Source organism: Leuciscus leuciscus (genome assembly GCF_965113295.1).
Source record: "Leuciscus leuciscus genome assembly, chromosome: 20".
Lineage (NCBI taxonomy): Eukaryota > Metazoa > Chordata > Actinopteri > Cypriniformes > Leuciscidae > Leuciscus > Leuciscus leuciscus.
The window spans coordinates 34,227,694-34,242,665 of NC_138744.1; the positions used below are offsets into that span (position 1 = coordinate 34,227,694).

Consider the following 14,972-nt stretch of genomic DNA (forward strand, 5'->3'; position numbering starts at 1 on the left):
AACAGTATATATATATATATTTTGTTGTTGTTTTGTTGTTTTTTTACAGTAGAGCAGTGAAGATATTTTATTAGTCGTTTGTTTGATTAAAGGAACACAACAAAAAAGTCGGCATGTTCCTTTAACATTAAAAACACAGATAGCAGCAGGAATATTAGGCTGCTGTCACTTTAAGACCAAATGCACAGATCCAATATACCAGTACTGGTCTTTCTCAACTGTTTATTTTCACTTAAGCCATAACAGACTGTTACTAGGATACTCACAGAAACATTACTTTTTTTTTTTTACATGTGTGTGAATTTGTCCGTTCAAACGCAAGATGTGAAAGAACTCAGTTCAGTGTTCCTGATATATTCAAATCTCCTTTTGTTCAATGGAAAACAATAGCAAGTGTCTTCTTGGCTATGAATAATTAAGGATTCATTGTTGTAGGTTAAAAGCAAACCAATGAGTTAATGTATTGTAACATTCTCATACACAAGTTATGTGGATGTACACTTATTTCTGTATGTATTGGTAATTGTGCTTTGTAGTTTGATGTCCATTAGCTGGAAAGTGCAAAAATGTATCTCACTAAAATATATTCTTTATTGTATAATCCAACAATCTAATTCATATGCATAGTGTAAGCAGGGATTTATTAAGCAATATTTGCATCAATGTACTGATAGCATCTACAACATAACCCTTTTATGCATAAACAAAGGAAGAAACTTTACAAATCAGTTGGTTCATAGAATATTAAGTTCATTTTAGTCACCTTAAAAGAGATTTAAATTGTTTGTCACATTACACACAGTTTGACACAAACTGCTCTGAGACACAAAGGTTGAGGATCCAAACGCAGTTTATTTGAGTAATACAGATTCGTAATCAAACACAGGCAAAGGGTGAGGCACAGGAAGGCAGTCCATATAAACAAACAGGCAGGGGTCAGAGGCAAAAAGGAATCCAAGAAACAGGCAAAAAACCAAGAGACAATGAAACCAGGGAGAATGCTCAGATGCAGTGTAACATACAAGACTTCACAGGGAATTAATGTGTACATGGTTTAAATAGGCTGAGAATGACAAGGTAATGAGACACAGGTGTATGCAGGGATTATGAGTCCAGACAGTGAGTTATAGGAACCGTAGTTTGTGAGGGAATGACAATAGTCTGATGTGGAGTGCCCTCTTGTGGTTCTCAAGGGCACTCCAGCTGGTGACCGTTACATAGCCCCTCTCAAAAGAGCAGCTTCCAGACACTCCTAAAATTGTCCAGGAGGGAGGTAGAGCGGAGGCGGACCCGGGGGCGGGATGGAGGGCCAGGCACATGGAGCGGAAAAACGCCTGGAGGCTGAGGCGGAGCAGGCGTCTAGGGCGAAGCGTGCGTCCAGGGCGAAGCATGCGTCCAGAGCGAAGCATGCGTCCAGGGCGAAGCAAGCGCCGACGTTTCAGGGGGCCAGGGCCCATCCGACGCTTCAGGGGGCCAGGGCCCATCCGACGCTTCAGGGGGCCAGGGCGTATCCGACGCTTCAGGGGGCCAGGGCGTATCCGACGCTTCAGGGGGCCAGGGCGTATCCGATAGCTGGAGATGCTGGTGACCGTGGTGGGCCAAGCTACATGGGCACTGGATCTTGGTGTGTGGTGCCCCTTCCCAAAAAATATAGGAGACATGTCCTCCTCAACCTCACCAAACGTGAAAGAGGAACCACACAAAAGCAGGGCATAATTCAAAAATTCAATGAGGGACCCTCGAGGACAATCACGGATAAGCCTAGTCTGGTAATAATCGTTGAGTTGTTTTATCTGTAAAGAGTCACCATGTGGCTACGCGGACACGATAAATAATTCTGTATTATACATTTTTAAGGCCAGACAAGTAGTTTGTTGAGGATTGATTTGTAAAAAAGGTCTACACGCCTGAGCACATATATTCAAACGTGCATACCTATGGACTGAACACGTGATGCGCATGTGCGCGACGTCAGTATTTGCATTGAGGTTTGCGCAGAGATAACGGATGATCGTTTGCACCTTCAAAGCCATTTCAGGGAGTGCGTTCTCGAGACACCAGGCACTGTTTTGTGCGGATGGGCGGCCGGAGCGCGTTGAGCGTTTTCTGTTAGAACGGTGTCATGTAAGCGGCCCCAAAGTTAATAACTAAAGATCTTTGAAATGGAAGTGAATCAATCAAAACTAACTTTAGCTGGACAATAACTTTATTCTAGAGCTGGTGTAAAGCCAAAACAATCTCTGAATTTAAACTTTAAACTAATTTAAACTTCAAACTACTTTAAACTAATTTAAACTTCAAATGAATTTAAACTTTAAACTAATTTAAACTTCAAACTACTTTAAATTTCTTCAAACTTTCTGGTCCAAACTTTCTCAAGCCAACTTAAAGTTTGTCTTGACGAACTTTCGCATCTAGTTTCCTATTATCACTGTAAAGCTGCTTTGAAACAATTCATACTGTTAAAAGCGCTATTTAAATGGAGGTGACTTGACTTAAGTCCGTAACAAAAGAAGTTAACGAGAGCATAGTCAGGAAGGCCAAAGAAATTTGCAATGTTTAAAGCTACACTGTGTAATATTTTAAGTAGATTTTTAGGAAAAAACACTTTGTTCTTTCAAAATTATACGCTCTCATTAATGAGTAATCACTTCAACCAACGAATTAAGTATTCTCGTAAGTGTATAATCTGCCATTTAGAATACATACGAGCGAGTCGCTCGAATGGCGGCAGCCATGTTGCGCATCGATCTTGAAAATACATTAGACAAAGAGGGACATACCTGGAAATTCAAGCTCCACCTTTCGCATTTTTACACTCAGTGGCACCGTGACGAATGCGAGGGGAAGATTACTCGCGACTGCCGGCAATAATACGGCCACCGTAGGACTTAAAACGCCCTCGGAATAGGAGGGGCTAGAAAGTAATATTCAGTTGGTAGTCATTTACAATTTCACCGCTAGATGGTAGGGGTGACCCCGAATAGTCGAAGATTCGATGCTTCGATAGGAGGAGCCTGATTCGACTATCGATCTCACGGTCGAATCTTCGCAGAGGTTTTATGAAACGAGGATCATGCCACTTTGGCTATATGAGGGCGCTCAATGTCTGATTTCACATAGAACTACCGGTTCCCTTTCAAGGGAACTCGAGCTGCGTCGAGAAGCGGTGGGAACGCCCTGCGTGATTGCGTCGTGAAGCACGTGTATAATCAGTCCAATGGAAAGACGAGATGTTTGGCGGGTGACGCCATCGACCAGGAAACTATAAGGCAGCCCCGCTGACACAGATCGCGTTAGCTTCTGTGCCTTCAGCAAGCGATCTGTGTATTCTGTCCTTGTCATATTTATTGTTGTCTGTCAAGTTGCAATATATATATATATTATGGCAAAAGAGAGCAAGCAAGCGTTGTGTTGTTCCCTGCCCACGTTATATCACGAGTGGGGACACACAATTCAGCTTTGTGTTGCTTGTTTGGGAGTGGAGCATGCCAACAGTCAGTTCTCGAGGGGGCTGACTGTGAGCATTGCGAGAAGCTGTCCGTGAGGACGCTCCGCTCCCGCCGGCCGTTCTTCGAGGAGGACGGTTCGGTGCGCGCTCCCCGAGGCGCGGGTCCCGCTGCTGCCGAGGCACGGCGTCGACGCGCATCTTGGGGATTGCGAATGGATCGAACAGCGGGGTTTGAGACGGGCCCCGCCCTATCTCTGCCTTCACCTGTTAGATCCAGTGCCTTATCTCGGGGAAAAGCACGCTCTGCGGTTTCTCCTCCCCGGGATGAGGCACTCATGCTGCGATTTCCAGTTCCGAGGAATTGGTATCGTTAGTGTTTTTGTTAAGAGAACAAAACAATAAAAAATAAAAAGAATAAAGCAGATGTTTATGAGTTTATAAATAAATAAATAAATAAATAAATAAGTCAGCTCATAACTCTGTTGAATAAAGAGGAGAAAAAGAAAATAAACTTTTAAAAGGAGGTTTTATCTAGTGCTGTTGCTAAGTTAAATATTACTGGCCAGCCGGTTATTATGAGAGTGAAAATATAAGGAAAACTCTATATCTCAGCCTCCTCGTCAGGGAATGCCGTTTTTTCCCTATCTCCACACTGAGGTGTTGAAAACCGGTTTCTATTTATGTATTTAATCCCCAAACTTCTACTATAGTAATGTTATGGGTATTAAGTATCATGGTATGACAGTGCCTCGAGTTTAAGAGACGCTTGTGAGCTATCTCTCTCCCGAGTCGGCGTCATCACAACCCCGACGTTACCCACCAGCCATCATAAAAATTGATGAGTATTATAAAAAAAAATTAAAAAGGCAGCGCTGGTGGGTAAAGTATGTAAGGACATGGATGAATGTGAGGATGTCAGCACTGACGCTATTCGAGAATTGCGTCGCGCAACAGATAACTATACCGGGGAGGGACGGTTTCGAGAAATCGTTTCTCCTCTGCGTCCTCTGGGGGGGCGACTCTCTGAGGAGGGTCGCAGCGCTGCCAGTTTGGTTGTTTTCCTGCTGGTGGCCACAGAGTGATATATATATATGTTTTTCTGATGTAAAGAAAAATAAAGATAAAATATGTCTTTTCTTCTGGACGCTCTGCTTTCAATAAAACGAAGAATAAATTATTCAGCGGCGTTCCAGAGGTTTCTTCCTCACCGATCTAATGTTCCTGAGACTGCTGGGCGGGAGCAGTCTCAGCCTACTAAAGCTCCTCGCAGCATAAATAAAATGCAGCAAAACAGAGCGTCGCCATTCGGGCTCGTCCACAATTGAGGGGGACCTGGGTGGCGGTCGCAGTCTAGCCAGTTAGAGATATGCAAGATCTGAGGACTGTTTTATCTCTAAAATAGCTTGGATGAAGAAGCCCTGACACCGAGGCTGTAGGCTTCTGAGGGTGGTCCCCTCCGGGGTATGGACGGTTTTGAGAAATCGTTTCTCCTCGGCGCCCTCTGGGGTGCGACTCTCTGAGGAGGGTCGCAACGCTGCCAGTTCGGTTTTTCTGCCGGTTCGCCGTTTCAGGACGCCGAGGTGTCAGCGTCCCCAAACGATCCTCCGAGGAGGGTCGTAGAGCAGTCATTTCGGTTTCCCTGCCGGTTCGTCGTTTCAGGGCGCCGAGGTGCCTGCTTTTTTCCAGCGATCCTCCGAGGAGGGTCGTAGGAATAAAGCTAGTTAGAGGTAGGCAAGATCTGAGGACTGTCGTTATCTCTATTAAAACTTAGACAAGAAGTCCTGACGCTGAGGCTATCAGGCTTCTGAAGGTTCCTCCGGGGCAGGGACGGTTTTGAGAAATCGTTTCTCCTCGGCACCCTCTGGGGTGCGACTCTCTGAGGAGGGTCGCAGCGCTGCCAGTTCGGTTGTTCCCTGCCGGTTCTCCGTTCAGGGCACCGAGGTGTCAGCGTCCCCATACGACCCTCGAGGAGGGGCGTAGAACGGTCAGTTCGGTTGTTCCCTGCCGGTTCGCCGCTTCAGGGCACCAAAGTGACTGTTCAACCAAATCCAGAGGCCAGTCTCGAGAGACTGGTTCTCCTAGTAGAATTTCTGGCAGCGTGTAAACTACTGCCATATATTTCTCAGTGGGTCCTGCACACTATAGAAAAGGGTTCAGAATTCAGTTCGGTTCTCGTCCGCCCAGATTTCTAGAGGTCCTCCCCACAGTGGTGGACCCCGAGCAGGCTCTGGTTATGGAGCAGGAAGTACTGATACTTCTGCAAAAGGAGCTATAGAAGGGGTTCCTCCTCCCAGCAGACAGTCAGGGTTTTACAGCCGTTGCTTCATTGTTCCGAAAGAGGGTGAGGGGTTGCGTCCTATTCTAGACCTGTGTCAATTAAACAGCAGGTTTCAGAATCTCAAGTTCAAAGTATGCTTACGCTAATATGATTGTGTAAGAGATTCAGTCCGAGGACTGGTTTGTCACAATAGACTTGAAGGACGCGTACTTCCATGTATCTATCCATCCTCATCACAGGAAGTTCCTGAGGTTTGCTTTCGTGGGCGAAGCATACCAGTATTGGGTTCTTCCCTTCGGCCTAGGTTTATCACCCCGCATCTTTACAAAATGCGTGGATGCAGCTCTGGCTCCTCTAAGACTCCAGGGCATTCGCGTATTAAATTATCTTGACGATTGGTTGATTTTTGCTCAGTCCGAGCAGTTGGCAGTTCGGCATCGAGATGTCGTTCTGTCTCACATAAAGAGGTTGGGGTTGTGGCTCAACGCCAAGAAGAGTGTGCTCCTCCCAGCTCAGAGGACCACTTTTCTGGGTGTTTTATGGGATTCGACAATAATGCAAGCACGTCTGTCTCCTGCACGTATTTCTGCGATTCTCACAGTCGTAAAGGGGGTAAAACTAGGCCAGTCACTCACTGTGAAACAGTTTCAGAGACTGTTGGGGCTCATGGCAGCTGCGTCCAACATAATCACTTTTGGCCTTTTGTACATGAGACCTTTGCAGTGGTGGCTCAGGATCAAGGGGTTTTCTCTGAGGGGAAATCCATTTTGCACGATCAAGGTCACGCGGCGATGCCTTCGTGCCTTGGTCATGTGGAAGAAACCTTGGTTCCTCGCCCAGGGCCCAGTGCTGGGGGCTTCTTGTCGACGCGTAACGCTTTCGACGGATGCTTCCCTCACGGGATGGGGGGCGGTCATGAGTGGCCGCTCAGCGAAAGGTCTTTTGCAGGACCATCAACGTTCTTGGCACATAAATCGGCTAGAAATGATGGCAGTATTTCGAGCTCTCAAATACTTCCTGCCAGACCTGAGAGGTCACCATGTGCTTGTCCTTCCGGACAACACACTGATGGTCTCGTATATCAGAGCAGATATCCTGTTGAGGCAGGGGCTGAGGCCCGGGGAATGAAGACTTCACCCCAAGGTGGTGGAGCTCCTTTGGGAGAACTTCGGTCAAAACTCAAGTCTACCTTTCGCATCGTTTTATACAACACATTGCCCTATGTGGTTCTCCCTGACACATCCAGCTCTGCTTGAACTGGATGCAACGTATTAGGTGTGGTTGAGGCTACACCTGTACGCATTTCCCGATATCTTTGCTCCCGGGAGTTACTCTCATCCGGAGTTATGGATACTATGGGCCCGGCCTCTGAGGGGGCCCAGCTCATAGATTCAGGTCTCTCGACTGAGGTCGTGGAGACCATACTCCAGTCTAGAGCTCCCTCCACGAGAAGACTGAATATCTGAATCTTGCTATCTGCCCTATGGTACAGTACTTGATTTCTGCAATGAATGTTTCTTTGCTGGGTTATCTCTGAGGTGAGATTCTTATTTCGTCTTCTCCGTGGTACATGAGGCTGAGGCCTGCACGTACTTGGATTTGCACCTGATATGGTGATAGTCTTTCTTCACCCCTTGCCGGGTTGTATTCCTAGGTCCCTACTAAATTTGCGGGTCATTTGTGCTGCAGGCCTTTTGTCCTCCACCTCCAGATCAGGAAAAAATTAATCTGTTATGCCCTGTCTGGGCTTTGGATGCTTATGTCCACAGAGCTGCCCTGTGGCGTATATATAAGAGCAGTTATTTGTCTGCTTCGGGTTACCTAAGATAGGTTGCCCTGCATCTAAACAGATAATGAGCAAGTGAGTAGTTGAGGCTATCTCACTTGCTTATGAAGCAGTCGGACAGCCTTCAACTTTGGCTGTCCCGGCCTGTTCTACCAGGAGTATGGCTGCCTCTAAGGCTTAATTATCAGGAGTTTCACTCTGACATCTGTAATGCGGCAGGCAGGTCCTCACCGCATACATTTGTTAGATTTTATGACTTGGACCTAGGCTCCACTCCAGGGTTTAGGGTGCTTGTTTCCTAGTATGCGCATGGTCTTCATACAGAACAGGCATTTGTCATATGGCGTCGTGGGTATAGGGTTCCCACCGCGTCTCGACGCAGCTCGAGTTCCCTTGAAAGGGAACGTATCAGGTTACGTATGTAACCCTGGTTCCCTGAGAGGGAACGAGACGCTGCGTCGCCTTGCCATACTCCCTGCATGCCTGTGATCGACTTGCTTCGGCTTTTCAGAAGCTAACGCGATCTGTGTCAGCGGGGCTGCCTTATAGTTTCCTGGTCGATGACGTCACCCGCCTATGACGTCTCGTCTTTCCATTGGACTGATTATACACGTGCTTCACGACGCAATCACGCAGGGCGTTCCCACCGCGTCTCGACGCAGCGTCTCGTTCCCTCTCAGGGAACCAGGGTTACATACGTAACCTGAGACGTTTTCTGTCAATACGTTAATATTCAGCCTATTATGATAATGCTGTATATAAAAATGTGCAAAGAAAGAAGCTTTTAATAAATATTTTTTAACGTGCGTGAATAAATCCAAACACCCCGCGACAGATTTAAGTTTCACTTTCAATACGTGACCGACAGAGGAGCGTCTTGGCGGCAAGGATTTAAATCTTTAACAATGTCTGGGATAAGAAAATCTAAAGTGTGCATGTACACCATCAGAAAGGATATTCTCCAAGGGTGGATTTAGCATCAGGAAAACCAGTCTTTCACTCTGTCTGTATCCGTTGGAGTCTTTTGTGTGCGCGGATAAAATACATTCTAAAACATGTAACATGAAAAACGTTTAACGACTCAATCTCCTAAAATAGTTCCATTAAAAATATTGGAGGAACGCATTGCGTTCATATTCTGGGTTCATCTGCTTATCTACACATAAAGTGTGTAGGCTACTGTGTACATTAAGCCACGTTAAAGTGCCTTTTAAGCGTTTTAAAAGCTTTTTTCACGTTAAGCATTTTAGAATGTCCCGTGGAAAACCAACTTGTTAACGTTGGCCGGCAGAAGTGCGATCATGGTTTTCCTTAATTTAACTATTTTAGGAGATTGAGTCGTTAAACGTTTTTCACGTTAAGTGTTTTAGAATGTATTTTATCCGCGCGCACAAAGACTCCAACGGATACAGACAGCGTGAAAGACTGGATTTGTTCTCTCGGTCAGGTAGGGTACAAGTGATTTCAAAACTTTTCAGCCGGTTCTAATTTGATTTTTGGATGCTGTGAACATTTTTAGCTAAAAAGACTGCCACTCCAGTTTAGCATTGTTCTTTCTGCAGTTAAGAAGACAAAGTTGAAAATTCTGGCTACTATCGTTATTTTAATAATTTCTTTATTTTAATTTTATTTATTGATCTGTCAGGGTTATCTAATCTAACTATTTGTGGCTTGTGCTTTGAATATATATTCCCCTGCACTTTAGGCATTTTGCACACATTTGCTCATCTTGTGACTTGATTCTGATTTATTTCGTTTTGTATTTTTATTTATTAGAAAGGTATATTCTGTTCATATTTAATTAATTGTTTATTTTTTCGGTGCATCGATGTTGTGCTGTACTTAGAGCCTGCTCGCACAGGTAATTAAGCCGATTTATTTTTATTTTTATGCATGTGAAATGCAAATCCTGTCTGCAGAGTTATTAATGTTATTTCTTAGTTTTATTGATCCAAAATGTTTTTATACATTTTCTTCTATATCTTTGTGTGATTTTCTGTACATCGCGGCTTTGAAATGTTAAAGCCCCGCCCCCATACACATGATTTGACTATTAGTCGACTATAGGCAAGACTTGACGATTCTGATTGGACTATGAAAATCCATAGTCGGGGACACCCCTACTAGATGGTAGTAAATCCTACACAGTGTAGCTTTAAGAAGTCCTGGATGAGACCATGAGACTGCTCAGAGATGCAGTGTAACATACAAGACTTCACAGGGAATGGATGTGTACATGGTTTAAAAAGGCTGAGAATGACGAGGTAATGAGACACAGGTGTATGTAATCAGGGATGATGAGTCCGGACAGTGAGTTATAGGAAACGTAGTTTGTGAGGGAATGACAATAGTCTGATGTGGAGTGCCCTCTGGTGGCTCTCAAGGACACTCCAGCTGGTGACCGTTACACATTTATACAATTACATGATGTGACATTTAAATGTTTTCATTTTGTTCTGTGTGATTTTTATTGTCTGGCCAATAAATCATGACAATACAAACACCGTATACACAAATAATTTGAGCACAGTATTTGTGTAGACCACATACAGTTGTAACATTTTTGCTGTTTGCTCTACTGCACAAATAATGACTAGAATAAACATGGTACATTTTTGCCTATATCTGTCCGCCGGGAAATTAAATGTCAGAAACAGGCATACACAATTCCTATATTTTTTTTTCGATGTTCACAGTGATGGCAGATATACATCGTCCCACCATCAACATGTCAACATGTGTCAAAATGGGACCCCAAATATAACAGTCTGATTTTCTCAGTTTCTTACAGTTGCATGCTAGCATGTCCCAAGATTACAAATCAATAATTAAATGCAAAATATGTTTTCATGATCAGACATGAATGACATTCTATTCACAATAAAAAAAAACGAGTTTTTTTCTCCTTCAAATATTTCAGCGCGAATTTGGATTTTTCTGTGCAAAGAAAATATGTTAATGTGAATGTGCACATGGATGATGACTGTTCGAACTTGCATGAAAGGGGAAATCAGTGTTACAACTGTGTACGTACCTCATTACAACTGTCCTCGGTCAATGTCGCTTGCAAAGAAAGTCCGTTCACTAGGAAGCCATATTGGCAATGCCTCCGGGCAGCTTTTTTAGTCATGCAAAACCAACTGGGAAAATACTGTAATCTCAACAACAACAAAAAAACTGTCCAGCCAATGTGCTGGATGCTAACGTATATTAGGGACCTACAGAATAACATATCATGGTTGTGGATCCACAGCCACAATATTTACCCCTAACACTCTAACATCATGTTTCTATGAGAACCAGAGCTTCGAACACAGCACAGCAAACATCCCATCATTTCAATTCATTTCTTTGCTATCTAATTGATAACTAGTCTATTCTTGGGCTATGGTTTAGACGTCTATTACATTCTCACTGACGGCCCAAATTCTGCCTTGTTTTAGACGTCAGGGCTGCGTTTGGACGCTATTAGATGTCTTTTAAATGCAGAATAGCTTTCTGCGAGAGCTTCTCACTTTACAGTAGACTTTAGTTTTAACCTTGATCAAACTCACCTGCCTGTAACTTTCCAGTAATCCTGACCTTGATTAGCGTGTCCAGGTGTGATTAGGGTTGGAGTGAATCTCTGCAGGAAAGTGAATCTCGACGGCCAGAGTCCTAACATCTGCTGCAGTGAAACGACTGGCTCTTTCATTTAGAAGGACAGACTTTGTGGGGTTATATTGTTTATGCATAAAATATTTGTGTTTAACATGCTGTTATGTCAATATTGTATATGAATAATTACAAACAATTTCCGCTCAGGAATGCTGGCTGGGCGTGTGATACTTTATGTGAGAGATCACATGGGGATCACCCTTTAATCCCAGAGCTCCTCAACTCCTCCCGACCACATGGGTCAATTTTATGAAACTGAGATTTATATATCACCTGAAAGCAGAATAAATAAGCTTTCCATTGATGTATTATTTGTTAGGATATGACAATATTTGGCCGAGATACAACTATTTGAAAATCTGGAATCTGAGGGTGCAAAAAAATCGAAACATTGAGAAAATATCCTTTAAAATTGTCCATTTATGTTCGCGATTGTGCTGCATTCACTCACAAAAATAAATGTTTTATATATTTATGGCAGGAAATTTACAAAATATCTTCATGGAACATGATCTTCACTTAATATCATAATGATTTTTGGCATAAAAGAAAAATCGATAATTTCAACCCATTGTTTGCTATTGCCACAAATATACCTGTGCGACTTATTACTAGTTTTGTGATCCAGGGTCACATTTATTATTGAACAGACCTCTTGTGGAGTGAAACTTGAGAAAATGTATGTATTTTCTCTAGTGTTTCCTCTCTTGTTAAACTTTAATGAGAACTGTATGAGCAATCTGGATGCAGCGCATGCTTTGAAAGTCAACTAAAAGTTCCACACACAACGACGGACACAAGACAGGGGAAATAGCACAACAATGTGCTTGAGGATTGCGATAAGATGCTTACTTCGCACCTTTACTCCCATCTCTGAAAGGTTGGATGGGTTTTCGCCTGGTGCTTCTGCCAACCGAATCCTTCTTATTCCCTGTGAGTAGATCCATTGGCAGCGACCATCATCCGGTCTGTCCACACACACCCTCGAAAGCTTGGTCTCAAGGTTTCCGCAAAAAATATGAAGCAGCAAAAACGTTTTTTTTTTTTTTTTTTTTACATACTTATATTGTTATTAATAATTGAGCTGCAAATCTTCAGATGATTTCTGAAGGATCATGTGACACTGAAGACTGGAGTAATGATGCTGAAAATTCAGGTTTGATCACAGGAATAAATTACATTTTAATAGAAATGATTCATTGTAATATTTCACAATAATGTGTTTTTTTGTATATTTTTTTTTATTAATTTTTTTTCTTTTTTGTGATTAAATAAATGCAGCCTTGGTGAGCATACTAGACTTCTTTAAAAAAACAAAAAAACAACAAAAAAAAGTATTCTAAACTCAGTTCTAGACAACAATAATGCCGCATTACATGGTTCTCTAGAACACGCTCGGTCCACCGGTCCACACTCCTGCAGAGGATTACGGGGAACCCGAGCGAATGTGCGGTAGCTTTACTAATATGATACACAATAAATGTGCGAGGCTGATAATGGCCGTCTTGACATTTGCCTAAGGCTGCTTTACCAGGCATGTGAAAAAAACAACACTCTTGTGCATGGTAGACTGAAGATAACGTGTGCTACAAGGACTGCCACCCCCCTGAGCATTGTTATTATCATCAGAGACAACCATTCTCAATGTGTCCCCGCCAGACACTGGCTCACAATGAAATGCCAAAAAAGGAAATTCTGATGCTTGCAGACAAGTTGGAAGCATTTTGAAAGAATGCACTTCTAAGAAAAGAAATGTAGTCTTTTATTTCTCTTGTTGTAGAAACTGCAAATTTTACACATTGAGCTTGTTTAAATCGTCACATGTCTCTTGCTTAATGTCGCTTGTTGCCCATTTAAAACAAGGATGTTGGAAAGCTTGAATGTTTTATTGTGTAGTCAGTGAACAAGAGAGCGTTGCACCATTCACTGTAAAAAAATTCCGTAAAAATACGGTACAATGTACCATATTAATTTGAAGGAATTTTCCGTATTTGTCTTTTACAGGACTTTTACCCGTATTTTGAATTACGCATTGCATTGTGGGAACTAGAACCTGATCGGCGCGAAAAGTTTGAGACGCAAGCGCCATTACACACACCGATGACGCGGCCAAAGTTACTTATTAAAGTCGGATTTCGGATGTGTGGAAGCCATTCTGACACTTCTGTGGTAAAAACCGAAAGTTATATTTTGCTAAATGTCAAATAAGCTGTTTACGTAACGTTATTTAGTTGCCACTCGGCTTGTTGGGCAATGTCGGAGCCGTCGCGTTTATCGTTTTATGCATAACGTCACACATTGAAAGATTTAGTTTACACTCGTGGAAGTTCCCCTGATTGTATGTGTTATTATAGTGTCCTCGTTGTAACTGGTTTATTGGCTTTTATTTTGTCGGTGATGCGGTTTATTTCGTGCCGAGCGCACCTGTTAACTAGTATGAAGTGCAGTAACGTTAGCACTCGTGTTTTAGGAGCAGTTTAATGGCTTCAAACAAAAGCTACCAGATGAATCGTCAAGAAAAGGAAAGGCCATTTAAGACTTGCTTGATTTAAAAGGCATGAAGATACAACGTGAAGAGACTGTGTGTGAAGATGCAGTACAGCTGGATCAAGGATAACACCACATTTTCTGCCAAATGAGGTACGTTAATGTTATGTTTACGTTAGACTTTTTATTGTCGTCTTTGTTTTAGACAACACACAGACATTATACACACACTACACATTATTTGACTTTAAACCCCAAATAATGATCTTGAAAGAATAATTTACATTTAACATGACTGCTGTTATACTTCTGCCTGTAACGTTAGTCATTCTTTACCAGCTCCCTCCTCATTTAGTTTGTTTTCATAGTGTTTCTGTTGTTTTCTTATCTATTGACAGGACTTTGCTGATGTAACGTTACTGTGCATCCCAAGCACCACCCTGCATGCTCCTTATGGGTTTGTATTTTGTTTTATTAGTATTTTTTTAATTTTTTTTTATCATTGAGTATTCAATATTGGCAAAACACATTTAAATTTAAAGTCTGAGGAAAATTTTTTAAAAAGTTGGTTGCTGAATACCCCCTTCAAAGATTTTATGCTGATATGGTCAATAGAAAAACATTGTATAGGGAAGATTTAAACAACTATTTTTGGAGCGGTTTTCTGAAGTGATCGTGTAATGTTTTTCATTTTGTAATATCTCATTTGTTTAAGGTGATGGGCATTCAGGATTGCTGTCATTCAAGAAGTTATTATTGACCACATCTCCTACCCCATTGAGGCAGTGAGCTACAAAATACCCAAAGAAAATGGCACTTATCCTGGAGTTCATATAAAGGGAAGCAACACATTTTTAATGAGAACTTTTTATAGAGCATGTTGTTTTGTTACTGTTTATATAATTGAAAATAATGAAACATATTATAAGGTATAGTTGAGCAGACAAGCTAACATGACATGCAATTGGAGAAACAGAAGTCTTTAGCATTTTATACAGTGTTTGAATTTGAAAGAATTAGGGATGGCAGTTGATCATTCAACGAACGTAAAATACTGTACGATTGTTTTTCAACCTCAACCTTGTCTGTATGATACTTTGTAGTTCAATTTCCTTTATTTAATTTCTTGTGTAGCTAAAAACATATATTTTTTTTCCTTCATATCCAACTTTCCTGTGCAGAAATCCTGAACGAAGGTCGAAAAGGCTGAGATGAAGGAAACTAAACGTCTACACATTCCTCCAAGAGGTTACGAATTGCACCAAACAGAAGTTACGGTGGCCGACAGGAAGTGATGTCGTTGTCTGAGACAG

The 14,972-nt window shown here is 42.4% G+C and overlaps 1 long non-coding RNA gene across 1 annotated transcript; it reads left to right on the forward strand.

The window, feature by feature from the left end:
* The first annotated feature begins 13,539 nt into the window (after positions 1 to 13,539).
* Positions 13,540 to 14,503, forward strand: LOC309484311. Its single transcript, XR_014200845.1, has 3 exons — positions 13,540 to 13,812; positions 14,058 to 14,116; positions 14,375 to 14,503. It is a non-coding gene; the product is annotated as an uncharacterized lncRNA (long non-coding RNA).
* Positions 14,504 to 14,972: the final 469 nt, after the last annotated feature.